This window comes from Glycine soja, chromosome 2, assembly GCF_004193775.1.
Source record: "Glycine soja cultivar W05 chromosome 2, ASM419377v2, whole genome shotgun sequence".
In the NCBI taxonomy this organism is placed as follows: Eukaryota; Viridiplantae; Streptophyta; class Magnoliopsida; order Fabales; family Fabaceae; genus Glycine; species Glycine soja.
In genome coordinates, this window is record NC_041003.1 from 30,004,613 (window position 1) to 30,022,963 (window position 18,351).

Consider the following 18,351-nt stretch of genomic DNA (forward strand, 5'->3'; position numbering starts at 1 on the left):
TAGGTGCAGATTTTTGATTCATGGCCAGTTGGGTTACCAGGTCAACCAAGGCATCTAGTTTACCTTCAAGCTTCTTAGTCTCACCTGATGAATTTGTGGCTATTTCATGCACTCCTCTAATGACAATAGCATCATTTCTGGCACTAAATTGCTGGAGTTTGAAGCCATCTTCTCAATTAAATTTCTGGCTTCAGCAGGGGTCATGTCTCCAAGGGCTCCACCACTGGCAGCATCTATCATACTTCTCTGCATGTTGCTGAGTCCTTCATAAAAATATTGGAGAAGAAGCTGCTCTAAAATCTGGTGGTGAGGGCAACTGGCACATAATTTTTTAAATCTCTCCCAATATTCATATAGGCTCTCTCCACTGAGTTGTCTAATACCTGAAATATCCTTTCTGATGGTCGTGGTCCTGGAAGCAGGGAAAATTTCTTTCTAAGAATACTCTCTTGAGGTCATCCTAGCTCGTGATGGACCTTGGAGCAAGGTAATATAGCTAGTCCTTTGCCACTCCCTCTAAAGAATGTGGAAAGGCCTTCAGGAATATGTGATCCTCCTGTACATTTGGTGGTTTCATGGTGGAGCAGACAATATGAAATTCTTTCAGATGCTTGTGTGGGTCTTCACCTGCAAGGCCATGAAACTTTGGAAGCAAATGGATCAGTCTAGTTTTAAGAACATATGGGACATCCTCATCAGGGTATTGGATGCACAAGCTTTCGTAGGTGAAATCAGGTGCAGCCATTTCCCTTAGAGTCCTCTCACGGGGTGGAGGTTGTGCCATGTTCTCAGAATGTTCAAAATTATAATGCTCAAAATCACCAATAACAAAATGCTTAGGATGCTCAAGAGGTACTAAATGATGTCTAACTAATCTATGAAATGTCCTATCTATCTCAGGATCAAAGGATTGTAAGCCAGATGGATTTCCTCTAGTCATACACTAAATTCAGCATGCACAATTAGTTGTCTTCTTATGCAACTAACAGTGTAGGTTTGAACTACAACTACCATTAAATGATATCCAAATGACTTGAAATTTTGTGAGAAACCTTAGAAAATGATGAGAAGATAGCAAAAAAAATTTCAAATGAAAATTCAAAGTATAACTATATAAGCTAAAAATGATAAGTTAAGAAAAATAAGAGAATAATACTTGGAAAATAAAAAACTTTTGACAGAATTGCAATTTTTGGAAGAAGGAGACCTTAGGCCGGCTGCCACGGCATGGGAAATTTTTTTCTACCCCAAATACATTTATAATAATAGTCATTCTGATACCCGGAGCAAAAGTTATGGCCGTTTGAAGTTTTGACAAAAATAAAATTTGCTACTTTTTTGGAACTTTCAAATCAGACCAAACTAAGGGCTCCAACTATTTCTCCCACAAAATATGGATCAAAAGAAGTGACCACAAAAAAATTCAGCCAAAAATAAAAACTCTAGCTACCAAAACAAAAAATCCAAATTAATTCAGTAAGGGTGGTTGCTAAAATCCGTCGCTACCTGATTTCCACTACTACTCTGTTTTGCCGCAAGCAAAAGTGGTCGCAAAATCCGTCGCAAAATACTATTCACAGCAAAACACCCAAAACTGAAACAGGGGAAGCGCTTAACAGAAAAACCAAAACAGAACACACACTAAACAAGATACCAAGACACTAAACAACACTAACACAACACTAACACTATCACAAGAATTAAACACTAACACGACACTAGCTATTATGAACCTTTGGACACTGCTCCCCGGCAACGGTGTCAAATTTGATCGAGGCCGTACCCGAATCAAATAAACATTAAAATGTAGTAACTAGGAAGTGATCCTAGGTCGTTTCCCAACGAGCAATGATAAACCAAATGTTCATAACAGATAGTAGGAAATAGTAACAAATTGGTGGGGGGGGGGGGGGGAGGGTTGTTTGCTTTTGTAAATTAAACAGTGAGTAAAATTGAATTAGAAAATATCAGAATTAAAATACGTTGCTTTCCCTTGATTCACAAGCAAGTCTCTTATCCTAGGTTGCGAGAATTTATCCTTTATCAGTTTAACCACTTAATCCATCCCCAAATTAAATTACTAAGCGAAATTTAACATAAGACAATCATTATGTGATTAAGCAACACATACACCAATTACTCATAAACGATCATTAAGCATGAACGTGAATTAAGCGCAGAGACAATTAATCAAGCACTAAGCATGCATGAATTAATAGCAACAAAATAAGAGTGATTAGTGAAGAGGAAAAACTGAACAGAATTTAACAGTAATAATAGAACCTCAAAGAGAACTGTGCTTGATCCTCAAGAGAAAACAACGCTGGGGACTTAGCCTTCCATTAATCAATAGAGAACGAAATTTTATTGCTAAAACTAGAAGTCAGAATTGCAATTGCAAAAATGAAAAAAATAAAGGAGAAAGAGAAGAGAGAGAAGAGAGAGCCTAAACTAGAACCTTGGTGCTGTTACATAGTTTTTCAGCCCCAAAGCTTACAAATATGTTTGAAATCCAAGCCCATAAATAAAATCAAATCAAATCTAGATAAGATAAGATAAGATAAGATCTAGATGAAATAACATCTAGATGAGATCAAATCTAAATAATATCTAGATAAGATAAGATAAGATCTAATTTTGTAGAATAAAATAGTCTGTCCTCTTCAAATCCAAGCCCAATTCTGGATTCAAGCCCAATGCTTCATTAATTCCTGAAATTAGATTAAAAACATCAAATTAACTGAATGGGCCCAAATAATAAAATTGCCTAATTAATAGCAAAAAGGGTGCAAAAAGGGTTAAGAAATAGGAGAAAATAATGACACATCAAACATCTTATATTAGAAAGAATGGTAGTAGCATTGGAAAAATGGTATGGATTCCAAAAGGATCCTTACTCAAAACTAACATTGAAAGACCCAAGAAATATTGGGTACTGAAATCAAAATATGATTATATGAATGATGGACTCCTTGAAGCAAAGTTGGCACATTGATAGTGGTTGCTCCAAATACATGGCGAGAGATGCATCAAAGTTTATTCACATTTCTTCCAAAGATAGTGAATATGTGATCTATGGAGACAACAAACAAAGGTAAAATTGTTGGAGTTGGAAAAATAGGTACGAATCCCTCTACCTCCATAGAAAATGCTTTACTTATTGATGATCTTAAGCATAGTTTATTAAGTATTCATCGATTATGTGATAAAAGCCTTTTGATATCATTTGATTCTCATATATTCCAATAAGCGGTAACATTTTGTTTTAGGCCATGAAATGATACTTGAACATTATGACATTCTCTACTCTTTTAATTCATTATAAATTGCTGAATGCTTTTTTCCTCTCTGCTCATGATTTGTTTTTGATGTTGACAAAGGGGGAGAGATAGATAAAAGATAAGATAGTAAGGGTTTATGAGACAACTTTTTATATATAAAATCTATGCAATCTTCAACTGTTTCTTATAAGCAATCATTGCAAAATCAAGGGGGAGTAAACTATACAGATAGATATTATTTTGTTTTTACTCCTAACGTACATATGGTTGTCATCATAAAATAAAGGGGAGAATGTGAATCATGCAGGTTTTGATGATGTAAAAAAAAAAAGAATTTTCTTGATAATGATTGTCATCATCAAAAAGAGGGAGAATGCCAATCATGTAGGTTTTAGGTTTTGATGATTCCAGAAAGAATTCACTTGATAATGATTGTCATCATTAAAAAGGGGGAGAATGTGAGTGTATGAATACATGGTTTTGATGATGCCAAAGAATAATCAAACAAGGTTGCTTTCAAGATTACTTCAAAAAAACATTCAAAGGTTAAGCATTGCTTCAAGATTAATACAAGGTTGCTTCAACAAACAAGCATTGCTTCAAGATTAATTCAATATCAAGCTTTTGCCTCAAAACAAAGTGTTTCCAAGAGATCAAGGCTCTGGTAATCGATTACCAGAAGACAATTTTGAAAAATAACTTTTAAAAAGGGTTTTGAATTTGAATTTTGAATCATGTAATCGATTATCAAATGTTTGCAATCGATTACCAGCAACGACACTTCAGAAAACACTTTGAAAAGTCACGACCCTTCAAAATATAACTGTGTAATTGATTACCAGAAACTTGTAATCGATTACCAGTGAAGAATTTCAGAAAAAGCTTGTTGAAAAGACACATCTCTTCAAACCATTTTGAAAAGGCACGAAGGGCCTATATATATGTGTGTCTGACTTTGAAAAGCAAGAGAGAGATATTCTAAGAGAACTTAATTGGAAAATGCTCTCTCAACAACTCTTGGGCAAACACTTGCAAATCTATTGAAAATTCATCCAGGAACTTCAAATTGTATTATCATCTCTAAAAAAGCGAAATTCCTCTAGGAACTTCAATTGTTATCATCCACTCTGAAGGAGAGAAATCTTTTTGTTCATCTTAGAAAGTCAGCTGTAATCAAGAGACTGATTGTCTCTTGGATTGTGAGAATATTAATCAAGAGATGGGTTGTCTCTTGGAGAATCTTTGAACACAAGGGTGAGGGATCCCAAGGTGTGTTCAAAGTCTGTAAAGGATTTACAGAGATAGTGGAAAATCTCAAGTGGGTTGCTTGAGGATTGGACGTAGGCATGGGAAGTGGCCAAACCAATATAAATTGAGTTTGCATTTCTCTCTTCCCTTATCTCATTTATGTTATTGTAATCAATTTTGTCTTGCATGTTTAAAGAACATTATTAAATTGATTGTTGTTTCTTCTTCTGCATTCTGAGCCTATCATTTAAAGGGGGTTAAAAGTTTGTTAGTGGAAAATTTTGAAACTTAATTCACCCCCCTCTTAAGTTATTGAGGCCACTTGTCCAACAGGAGTGACCTTGTCTGGTCTCCTTATGATTTTACCTTGTAAGAGTGACCTGACTTACCAATGTGTGGTCTCTCTTGTCATGTACTCCTGGACACCCGATGAGGTTTTTCACTATCATGGTTCCACATTGCATATAGGATTGAGTCTTACTACATTTGTTGCATAATGCTTGTGTATTGATCGATATTGATTGGTTGAGTGATATTGTGTTTGATTCTTGAGTACGTGAATGATGTGAAAATGTGTGAGACGTGTAATGTTGAGATGTGATGTCACGCGATAAGTGGTGGAATGACGTCAGTTGTGTTTAAGTAAGTTTTATTTCATTTATATGATATGTATATCTATGTTTTATGTTTTTCTTTATTAGTTAGGAATGTGATAACTCACTCCCTATGTGCTATTTGCGTTTGGATCCTGTGATGATCTTGAACCTTGTGTTTATAGGGGTAGATGGTTAAGTGCATAGCTATAGAGAACCTCATGCTAGAGGATGATGGAACACAATGCTTTGATAGGATGTGACATTGGAGCATGAGCTTTTGTTTTAAATGCATGATGTTTTCGAGCTGAGCCAAAAATATTTGTAACAAGTTTTATTTGTAATAGTAAAGTGAATGTGAACCTTTTATCCATGTGAACTCTTTTATGTTCATTGAATAAAATTCCATGTTATGTAATTCCATATTTTCATGTATATTATTATATAAATATGTATATCGGGAAAGAGGGTGTCACAAGTTCCATGGACAACGACCTCAAATTAGGAGAACAAAATCAAAAAAATTATGATTTAAACCCTTGAAAAAATGCTTAAGTGACCATGTTATGCATTTTTTTAAAATTATGTCCAATACATTACTAATATTCATGACAAATTTTTTCCTTATTTTAAACATCAAAGAATCCAAAAAAAAATATATCGTGCACCAGTTCCATGGACAACGACCTCAAATTAAGAGAACAAAATAAAAAAAAAACTATGATTTGGACCCTTGAAACAATGCTTAAATGACCATGTTATGCATTTTTTTAAAATTATGTCCAATACATTAATAATATTCGTGACAATTTTTTTCCTTAGTTTAAATGTCAAAGAATCCCAAAACAATATATCGGCACCAGTTCCATGGACAACGACCTCAAATTTGGAGAACAAAATAAAATAAAAAAACTATGATTTAAACCTTGAAACAATGCTTAAGTGACCATTTACCCGTTCATCTGAATGCATAGTTAACACTAGTGAGTCACCCAACTATAAAAAATTATATAAATACCATTACAACTAAAGACATTTGTAGAACTTTCAAATATTCATCTCAACCCCTATCACAATGTGTCACCCAACTGCATATGTTTGTGTTTACTACAATGGCCAAATCTGCAACATTAATGAGGGCACCAACTTCGTTAGTAACAACAAAAAAACTTTCATAGTCAACAAGACCATAACCTTTACACAATTGCTTGAATTTGTTCACCAAAAACTAAACATTGAACCACACCAACATATCCAACATGTCCACATTTGATGCCCCATATTTGAGTCAGGACTATGTTATATGTACGCATCTTTTATTCTGCAAGATGATGTTCGACAAATGTTAAACATTTTTTACAACAACCCACCACTACCATTTTTTACAACAACCCATCGCTCTCACCACCATGAGAAGCTAATCTTCTTTCTATTAGGATTGGATGTAATCTGTCAAACTCTTCTGTAATCCTTTTGATATATATGTATATGATTTCCTATTACTCAGTGTTAGTGTTTGATTTTGAATTTAAAGCTTGAGATGAATTGATCGCTCATTTCATGATTCAAGGTTTGGATTCTAACTGGGAAGTATTATCCAAATGCGGATCTAAATCAAGTCACCCAATGGTTATAATTGCTAGGAACAGAGTTATAACTGCTGGTTGTTAAGATTCTTGATTTTAATGCAGGGGTTTTGAGTTGATGATTAAGGAATTGGTTGTTGATCTTGAAATCCTTAGAATTTTCAGAGTCAAGGAATTAACATGAAATGAACCAATGAATCAAATAACATTAAATATATAGAAATCATTTATGTGTAATCCCAATGCTTTATTCCACTGATTTCTTAATTGTGCAACTTGTTCACTTTGTTACTTGTTCCTGAATATTGCTATTAATAGTTTCTGTTATGAAAACTTGCTAAATGAAATTTTGTACATTTGTAATTATTTTGTTCACGAGTTTTCATTAGAATAGTAAAAATTATCATAATATCTACCAATACCCTTGGATATGATAACCCACTTACCACTATCTATTATGAAAACTTGGTACGCTTGCCAACTCAACCAACAAGTTTTGTGGTGCCGCTGTCCGGGATTGTGTTTAGATATTTAGTAATTTCATCTCTATTCTTGCTGAAAATTGTTTCTACTTTTTGCATAGATAGTTCTAATTTTCAATTTATCTCTTGTGCTAACCTTCCTTTTAAAGTTTTTGTATGCTCTTGAGTGGTAAGCCATCTGCAGATTAGTTGTAGTTTGACCCAAAAATCGAAAGAACCATCAGAAAGAGAAATAAGGGAAAGAAAATGAAGAAAACAACAAAGCAGGCACAACCACAAGAACACTTTCAAACTGTTAGTGCTTAGCTCTACGGAGTTTTAAAAGATTGGCTAAGATTTTGTTAAAACATAAGCACTTAGACAATGAAGGAAAGCTGGAGTTGCTGCACATGATGTCCAACGTTATGTCAAGGAATAAGATCGGGCTGCACAATGCACAAGGCAAGATAAAATGTCAAATGAAGAATTGAAGTTGCAGGATCCACGATGTCGGATACAATGTCCTGACATCCTGCCCGAAAATACTGGAGTTGCTGCACAATGCATAAGTCAAGATAAAATGTCAAATGAAGCATTGAAGCTGCAGGATCCACGATGTCGGATACGATGTCCTGACATCTTGCCCGAAAATACTGGACACATAAATCTGTTATATCTTTAACAGATTATTGTGCAGTTAGCAAGAGATAAGATGATCTATCTTTAGGAACGAATTAAAAGATAATTAAAGTTCGAATTTCAAAGTAGAAGAGTTCGTTCAGGGATTAAAGATTAAAGATAAAAACTAAAAGATCAAACTGTATCTTTTAGATCTTTAAGTGCAGATTTTCAGGAAGAATGATAGATCTCATCCAGCACAAGCAGTTGCAGCCCAGAAACGCACATTGCTATATAATCATGGAGGCTGCACGAGTTCTGTACCAAGTCCGGGATTGAAGAGTTATTTTGTGAGTTTTGGGACTTGAGTGTTTTGTGAGCCACCTTGATGGTACCCTAACATCAAGTGTTGGACCTGAGTGTGTAGAGTTGATCTCTAGTGTGTAGGGTTGATCCCTTTTGTTCAGAGACTAATCTCTGGTGTGTCTTTGATTTATTTGTAAACACGGGAGAGTGTTTGAGAGGGAGTGAGCGGGGTTTCTCATATCTAAGAGTGGCTCTTAGGTAGAGATCGCACGGGTAGTGGTTAGGTGAGAAGGTTGTAAACAGTGGCTGTTAGACCTTGAACTAACACTATTTTAGTGGATTTCCTCCCTGGCTTGGTAGCCCCCAGATGTAGGTGAGGTTGCACCGAACTGGGTTAACAATTCTCTTGTGTTATTTACTTGTTTAATCTGTTTATACAGTCAAACACAATCTGCATGTTCTGAAGCGTGATGTCGTGACATCCTGTACGACATCTGTCCCCAGTATCAGAATTTCAATTGGTATCAGAGCAGGCACTCGAAATCACTGAGTGAGATCTAGGGAGATAAATTCTGATGAACATGGAGAAAGAAGGAGGACCAGTGAACAGACCACCAATTCTGGATGGGACCAACTATGAATACTGGAAAGCAAGGATGGTGGCCTTTCTCAAATCACTGGATAGCAGAACCTGGAAAGCTGTCATCAAAGGCTGGGAACATCCCAAGATGCTGGACACAGAAGGAAAGCCCACTGATGAATTGAAGCCAGAAGAAGACTGGACAAAAGAAGAAGACGAATTGGCACTTGGAAACTCCAAAGCCTTGAATGCTCTATTCAATGGAGTTGACAAGAATATCTTTAGACTGATCAACACATGCACAGTGGCCAAGGATGCATGGGAGATCCTGAAAACCTCTCATGAAGGAACCTCCAAAGTGAAGATGTCCAGATTGCAACTGTTGGCTACAAAATTCGAAAATCTGAAGATGAAGGAGGAAGAATGTATTCATGACTTCCACATGAACATTCTTGAAATTGCCAATGCTTGCACTGCCTTGGGAGAGAGGATGACAGATGAAAAGCTGGTGAGAAAGATCCTCAGATCCTTGCCTAAGAGATTTGACATGAAAGTCACTGCAATAGAGGAGGCCCAAGACATTTGCAACATGAGAGTAGATGAACTCATTGGTTCCCTTCAAACCTTTGAGCTAGGACTCTCGGATAGGGCTGAAAAGAAGAGCAAGAATCTGGCTTTCGTGTCCAATGATGAAGGAGAAGAAGATGAGTATGACCTGGACACTGATGAAGGTCTGACTAAGGCAGTTGTGCTCCTTGGAAAGCAGTTCAACAAAGTGCTGAACAGAATGGACAGGAGGCAGAAACCACATGTCCAGAACATCCCTTTCGACATCAGGAAAGGTAGCAAATACCAGAAAAGGTCAGATGAAAAGCCCAGTCACAGCAAAGGAATTCAATGCCATGGGTGTGAAGGCTATGGACACATCATAGCTGAATGTCCCACTCATCTCAAGAAGCAGAGGAAAGGACTTTCTGTATGTCGGTCTGATGATACAGAGAGTGAACAAGAAAGTGATTCTGACAGAGATGTAAATGCACTCACTGGGAGATTTGAATCTGCTGAAGATTCAAGTGATACAGATAGTGAAATCACTTTTGATGAGCTTGCTATATCCTATAGAAAACTATGCATCAAAAGTGAGAAGATCCTTCAGCAAGAAGCACAACTGAAGAAGGTCATTGCAGATCTGGAGGCTGAGAAGGAGGCACATGAAGAGGAGATCTCTGAGCTTAAAGGAGAAGTTGGTTTTCTGAACTCTAAACTGGAAAACATGACAAAATCAATAAAGATGCTGAATAAAGGCTCAGATACACTTGATGAGGTGCTACAGCTTGGAAAGAATGTTGGAAACCAGAGAGGACTTGGATTTAATCCTAAGTCTGCTGGCAGAACAACCATGACAGAATTTGTTCCTGCCAAAAACAGCACTGGAGCCACGATGTCACAACATCGGTCTCGACATCATGGAACGCAGCAGAAAAGGAGCAAAAGAAAGAAGTGGAGGTGTCACTACTGTGGCAGGTATGGTCACATAAAGCCCTTTTGCTATCATTTGCATGGCCATCCACATCATGGAACTCAAGGGAGCAGCAGTGGAAGGAAGATGATGTGGGTTCCAAAACACAAGACTGTTAGTCTTGTTGTTCATACTTCACTTAGAGCATCAGCTAAGGAAGATTGGTACCTAGATAGCGGCTGTTCCAGACACATGACAGGAGTCAAAGAATTCCTGGTGAACATTGAACCTTGCTCCACTAGCTATGTGACATTTGGAGATGGTTCTAAAGGAAAGATCACTGGAATGGGAAAGCTAGTCCATGATGGACTTCCTAGTCTGGACAAAGTACTGCTGGTGAAGGGACTGACTGCAAACTTGATCAGCATCAGTCAGCTGTGTGATGAAGGATTCAATGTAAACTTCACAAAGTCAGAATGCTTGGTGACAAATGAGAAGAGTGAAGTTCTAATGAAGGGCAGCAGATCAAAGGACAACTGCTACCTATGGACACCTCAAGGAACCAGTTACTCCTCCACATGTCTATCCTCCAAAGAAGATGAAGTCAGAATATGGCATCAAAGATTTGGACATCTGCACTTAAGAGGCATGAAGAAAATCATTGACAAAGGTGCTGTTAGAGGCATTCCCAATCTGAAAATAGAAGAAGGCAGAATCTGTGGTGAATGTCAGATTGGAAAGCAAGTCAAGATGTCCCACCAGAAGCTTCAACATCAGACCACTTCCAGGGTGCTGGAACTACTTCACATGGACTTGATGGGGCCTATGCAAGTTGAAAGCCTTGGAGGAAAAAGGTATGCCTATGTGGTCGTGGATGATTTCTCTAGATTTACCTGGGTCAACTTTATCAGAGAAAAATCAGACACCTTTGAAGTATTCAAGGAGTTGAGTCTAAGACTTCAAAGAGAAAAAGACTGTGTCATCAAGAGAATCAGGAGTGACCATGGCAGAGAGTTTGAAAACAGCAGGTTTACTGAATTCTGCACATCTGAAGGCATCACTCATGAGTTCTCTGCAGCCATTACACCACAACAGAATGGCATAGTTGAGAGGAAAAACAGGACTTTGCAAGAGGCTGCTAGGGTCATGCTCCATGCCAAAGAACTTCCCTATAATCTCTGGGCTGAAGCCATGAACACAGCATGCTACATCCACAACAGAGTCACACTGAGAAGAGGGACTCCAACCACACTGTATGAAATCTGGAAAGGGAGGAAGCCAACTGTCAAGCACTTCCACATCTTTGGAAGTCCATGTTACATTTTAGCAGATAGAGAGCAAAGGAGAAAGATGGATCCCAAGAGTGATGCAGGAATATTCCTGGGATACTCTACAAACAGCAGAGCATATAGAGTATTCAATTCCAGAACCAGAACTGTGATGGAATCCATCAATGTGGTTGTTGATGATCTAACTCCAGCAAGAAAGAAGGATGTCGAAGAAGATGTCAGAACATCGGGAGACAATGTAGCAGATACAGCTAAAAGTGCAGAAAATGCAGAAAACTCTGATCCTGCTACAGATGAATCAGACATCAACCAACCTGACAAGAGACCCTCCATTAGAATCCAGAAGATGCACCCCAAGGAGCTGATTATAGGAGATCCAAACAGAGGGGTCACTACAAGATCAAGGGAGATTGAGATCGTCTCAAATTCATGCTTTGTCTCCAAAATTGAGCCCAAGAATGTGAAAGAGGCACTGACTGATGAGTTCTGGATCAATGCTATGCAAGAAGAATTGGAGCAATTCAAAAGGAATGAAGTCTGGGAGCTAGTTCCGAGACCCGAGGGAACTAATGTGATTGGCACCAAGTGGATCTTCAAGAACAAAACCAATGAAGAAGGTGTTATAACCAGAAACAAGGCCAGACTTGTTGCTCAAGGCTACACTCAGATTGAAGGTGTAGACTTTGATGAAACTTTCGCTCCTGTTGCTAGACTTGAATCCATCAGATTGTTACTTGGTGTAGCTTGCATCCTCAAATTCAAGCTGTACCAGATGGATGTGAAAAGCGCGTTTCTGAATGGATACCTGAATGAAGAAGCCTATGTGGAGCAGCCAAAGGGATTTGTAGATCCAACTCATCCAGATCATGTATACAGGCTCAAGAAGGCTCTCTATGGATTGAAGCAAGCTCCAAGAGCTTGGTATGAAAGGCTAACAGAGTTCCTTACTCAGCAAGGGTATAGGAAGGGAGGAATTGACAAGACTCTCTTTGTCAAACAAGATGCTGAAAACTTGATGATTGCACAGATATATGTTGATGACATTGTGTTTGGAGGGATGTCAAATGAGATGCTTCGACATTTTGTTCAACAGATGCAATCTGAATTTGAGATGAGTCTTGTTGGAGAGCTGACTTATTTTCTGGGACTCCAAGTGAAGCAGATGGAAGACTCCATATTCCTCTCACAAAGCAAGTATGCAAAGAACATTGTCAAGAAGTTTGGGATGGAAAATGCCAGCCATAAAAGAACACCTGCACCTACTCACTTGAAGCTGTCAAAAGATGAAGCTGGCACCAGTGTTGATCAAAGTCTGTACAGAAGCATGATTGGGAGCTTACTATATTTAACAGCTAGCAGACCTGACATCACCTATGCAGTGGGTGTTTGTGCAAGATATCAAGCCAATCCCAAGATAAGTCACTTGAATCAAGTAAAGAGAATTCTGAAATATGTAAATGGCACCAGTGACTATGGGATTATGTACTGTCATTGTTCAGATTCAATGCTGGTTGGGTATTGTGATGCTGATTGGGCTGGAAGTGCAGATGACAGAAAAAGCACTTCTGGTGGATGCTTCTATCTGGGCAACAATCTTATTTCTTGGTTCAGCAAGAAGCAGAACTGTGTGTCCCTATCTACTGCAGAAGCAGAGTATATTGCAGCAGGAAGCAACTGTTCACAACTAGTTTGGATGAAGCAGATGTTGAAGGAGTACAATGTCGAACAAGATGTCATGACATTATACTGTGACAACTTGAGTGCTATTAATATTTCTAAAAATCCTGTTCAACACAGCAGAACCAAGCACATTGACATTAGACATCACTATATTAGAGAGCTTGTTGATGATAAAGTTATCACACTGGAGCATGTTGACACTGAGGAACAAATAACAGATATTTTCACAAAGGCATTGGATGCAAAACAGTTTGAAAAACTGAGGGGCAAGCTGGGCATTTGTCTGCTAGAGGAATTGTAGCAACTACTGATATCTGAACGTGCCCAAACGAATCACTTAACATTAATAGCACGTTCACTACTGAACCAAAGCAAATTCGACCGTTGCTTCACACGTCCCTCTACATTCCTCATTCAAACTTATATTTTCGTGTTAATCTCGTTTTCTGCATTCCCCAACAGCTCTCAGAAATTTACGAAATCATTCCAAACGCTCTGCTTTTCCATGGCTACCTCACCAAAAGAAACTTCAGCTCCTGGTTCACCCGCTGTACCATCATCTCCACACCAGGAACAACCAGAATTCAACATCCAACCCATACAAATAATTCCTGGTCAAGCTTCTGTCCCTGAGAAACTGGTTCCCAGAAGACAACAGGGAGTGAAGATTGCTGAAAACCCTAGCCTTGCAACAAGTCCTAGGGAAGTAGACACGGAGATGGACAAGAAAATCCGCAGTATTGTGAGTAGCATTTTGAAAGACGCCTCTGTTCCTGATGCTGAGAAAGATGTCCCAACATCTTCCACCCCGAATGTTTCTGTGCCTGATGTTGAGAAAGATGTTCCAACATCTTCCGGCCCAAATGCTGAAGTACTCTCTTCCCCCAGCAAAGAGAGATCAACAGAGGAAGATGATCAAGCCACAGAGGAGACCCCTGCACCACGGGCACCAGAACCTGCTCCAGGTGACCTCATTAACCTTGAAGAGGTAGAGTCTGATGAGGAACCCATTGCCAACAAGTTGGCACCTGGCATTGCAGAAAGACTACAAAGCAGAAAGGGAAAAACCCCCATCAAGAGGTCTGGACGAATCAAAACTATGGCCCAGAAGAAGAGCACTCCAATCACTCCTACCACATCCAGAAGGAGCAAGGTTGCAATCCCCTCCAAGAAGAGGAAAGAAATTTCCTCATCCGATTCTGATGATGATGTCGAACTAGATGTCTCGACATCAAAGAGGGCCAAGAAATCTGGGAAAAAGGTGCCTGAAAATGTCCCTGATGCACCATTGGACAACATCTCATTCCACTCCATTGGCAATGCTGAAAGGTGGAAATACGTGTATCAACGCAGACTTGCCTTGGAAAGAGAACTGGGAAGAAATGCCTTGGATTGCAAGGAGACCATGGAACTCATCAAGCCTGCTGGACTACTGAAGACAGTCACCAAATTGGGAGACTGTTATGAAGGCCTAGTCAGGGAATTCATTGTCAACATTCCCTCTGACATAACAAACAGAAAGAGTGATGAGTATCAAAAAGTATTTGTCAGAGGAAAGTGTGTTAGATTCTCCCCTGCTGTGATCAACAAATATCTGGGCAGACCTACTGATGGAGTGATAGATATTGCTGTTTCTGAGCATCAAATTGCCAAGGAAATCACTGCCAAACAAGTCCAGCATTGGCCAAAGAAAGGGAAGCTTTCTGCAGGGAAGCTGAGTGTGAAGTATGCAATTCTGCATAGGATTGGCGCTGCAAACTGGGTACCCACCAATCATACTTCCACTGTTGCCACAGGTTTGGGTAAATTTCTGTATGCTGTTGGAACCAAGTCCAAAATTAATTTTGGAAACTATATTTTTGATCAAACTGTTAAGCATTCAGAATCTTTTGCTGTCAAATTACCCATTGCCTTCCCTACTGTATTGTGTGGCATTATGTTGAGTCAACATCCCAATATTTTAAACTACACTGACTCTGTGATGAAGAGAGAATCTCCTCTATCCCTGCATTACAAATTGTTTGAGGGGACACATGTCCCAGACATTGTCTCGACATCAGGGAAAGCTGCTTCAGGTGCTGTGTCCAAGGATGCCTTGATTGCTGAACTCAAGGACACATGCAAGGTGCTGGAAGCAACCATCAAAGCCACCACAGAGAAGAAGATGGAGCTAGAACGGCTGATCAAAAGGCTCTCAGAAAGTGGCATTGATGATGGTGAAGCAGCCGAGGAAGAAGAAGCAGCTGAGCAAGAAGAAGAAGAAGCTGAGGAAGAAGAAGAAGAAGCCGATGACGAAGATGCAGCAGAGGATATAGAATCCGATGATGATGATTCTGAAGCCACCCCATGATCATCAGACCTTTATATTTTTTACTTTTACTAGCTAAAGGGGCATGTCCCTTGAACAATTACTAGTTATTGGTCTGTAATATTTGCACCTTAAGTTCATGCATTCTACTTTTGTCAAATTCTGTCTAAAAAGGGGGAGTAATAGTATTATGCTTGCTATTATGCATGATTGATACGATGTATGGCAGTAGGAAACGATGTATGCATGATTCATGATTTTGAGGGGGAGTTGTATGAATATGATCTTGAGGGGGAGACTGCTGCTGCTGAGGATGACTGATGTAAGCTACTAGAAGCTGATAGAAGATGCTGCAGTAAGCATGAAGACAGGGGGAGCAGAAGCAGAAAGCTGATGTCACGTGAGATGTCTTGACATCCTGGAAACGATTTGCAACTTACCAATTCCGCTGTGCTTGATTACTCTGATAATGAAAGTTGCTGATCCCACTTGCATAACTGCTCGTACCTGCTCAGGAAGTGTCTAAGTATGTTTTAGACAAAATTTGCCAAAGGGGGAGATTGTTAGTGCTTAGCTCTACGGAGTTTTAAAAGATTGGCTAAGATTTTGTTAAAACATAAGCACTTAGACAATGAAGGAAAGCTGGAGTTGCTGCACATGATGTCCAACGTTATGTCAAGGAATAAGATCGGGCTGCACAATGCACAAGGCAAGATAAAATGTCAAATGAAGAATTGAAGTTGCAGGATCCACGATGTCGGATACAATGTCCTGACATCCTGCACGAAAATACTGGAGTTGCTGCACAATGCATAAGTCAAGATAAAATGTCAAATGAAGCATTGAAGCTGCAGGATCCACGATGTCGGATACGATGTCCTGACATCTTGCCCGAAAATACTGGACACATAAATCTGTTATATCTTTAACAGATTATTGTGCAGTTAGCAAGAGATAAGATGATCTATCTTTAGGAACGAATTAAAAGATAATTAAAGTTCGAATTTCAAAGTAGAAGAGTTCGTTCAGGGATTAAAGATTAAAGATAAAAACTAAAAGATCAAATTGTATCTTTTAGATCTTTAAGTGCAGATTTTCAGGAAGAATGATAGATCTCATCCAGCACAAGCAGTTGCAGCCCAGAAACGCACATTGCTATATAATCATGGAGGCTGCACGAGTTCTGTACCAAGTCCGGGATTGAAGAGTTATTTTGTGAGTTTTGGGACTTGAGTGTTTTGTGAGCCACCTTGATGGTACCCTAACATCAAGTGTTGGACCTGAGTGTGTAGAGTTGATCTCTAGTGTGTAGGGTTGATCCCTTTTGTTCAGAGACTAATCTCTGGTGTGTCTTTGATTTATTTGTAAACACGGGAGAGTGTTTGAGAGGGAGTGAGCGGGGTTTCTCATATCTAAGAGTGGCTCTTAGGTAGAGATCGCACGGGTAGTGGTTAGGTGAGAAGGTTGTAAACAGTGGCTGTTAGACCTTGAACTAACACTATTTTAGTGGATTTCCTCCCTGGCTTGGTAGCCCCCAGATGTAGGTGAGGTTGCACCGAACTGGGTTAACAATTCTCTTGTGTTATTTACTTGTTTAATCTGTTTATACAGTCAAACACAATCTGCATGTTCTGAAGCGTGATGTCGTGACATCCTGTACGACATCTGTCCCCAGTATCAGAATTTCACAAACAAGAAACTCTGATCAAGCAACTCACATTCAACAATGGACCCAAGAAACCAACCAAAGCCTCCAAGGAGAACATTGGGAGACTATGCCATGTAACAAGGACCAAGACATTTTTCTAGCATAGCCCCCCCTAATGAAAAAGCTATGGAGATGAAGCCAACTTTCCTAAGTTTGATTAGTGCACATCAGTTTGCAGGTGTGGATCATGAGGATCCATATACTCATCTATCTACTTTCTGTGAACTGTGTGGCACAATGGGCATTCTTGAAGGTGAAGAGGAGGCTTTGTATTTTAGACTATTCATATTCTCTTTAACAGGGAAAGCCAAAGCATGGCTACAATCTCATCCTAATCAAAGTTTGATGAGCTGGAGCGTAGTGGAAGAAAAATTCTTGAACAGATTTTTCCCTCCATCCAGGAATATCAGTGCAAAGTATGATATTTCTACATTCGGGCAAGGACCGGAAGAACCTTTTTGTGAAGCCTGGGAGCGATTCAAATCATTGTTGATAAAATGTCTTAATCATGGTTTTGAAGATGTTGCCCAACTAAGCATATTTTGCAATAGTCTAAGGCCTGAAACTAAGATGATTATGGATGTAGTTGTTGGTAGAACAATGATGTCTGTAGATGCTGAACAAGCCACAAGGATAATTGATGCTTTTGCTTCAACGGATCACCTAGCTCAACATAATAGACAGTTAGTGTAGAAAAAAAGAGTGTTGGATCTCACAACTCAAGATGCTATCTTGGCACAAAATAAAATTTTGACACAACAAATTGAGGCCTTGACAAAGAAAATGGCCAAACTTCCACAACGATTACATTTTGTTCATACAGGTTCAACTCAAAGTCTGTCTTAAAATAGAGGGAGAGGGAGCTCAAGAGCTCTTCCCTTTGGGACACGTGAACTCCACTCTTGGCAATTGCCCTCTGTTGTAGCAAAAGTACCTTATAAGAAAGAGGGTCGGGCCAAGATCGCCATTCCGAATGTTGAAGAATGGGACTATACTTAGTCATTGCCGTCAAAAATCCAGATGAAAGATTTTTCTACCTCAGAAGCGAAAGTTATAAATAAATGTGAAAGCCGAATCTCAGGTTCCTAGATAACAGATAGGTGCACAGTAAATAGGCGCATTAACTCAGTCTAAGAAGCATGGCGACGGTCGAGCGCTCTCTCCAAGACGAACAACTGGCCTCCCCGAAGGACTGAAGGACAAATGTCGGTTAGAGAGGCATAGGTTTTTATAG

The 18,351-nt window shown here is 39.1% G+C and overlaps 1 non-coding gene across 1 annotated transcript; it reads left to right on the top strand.

Annotated features, from left to right (window-relative positions):
- Window positions 1–298: 298 nt before the first annotated feature.
- On the top strand, window positions 299–405 carry LOC114404239. The gene has a single exon (XR_003664869.1). It is a non-coding gene; the product is annotated as a small nucleolar RNA R71 (small nucleolar RNA).
- Window positions 406–18,351: the final 17,946 nt, after the last annotated feature.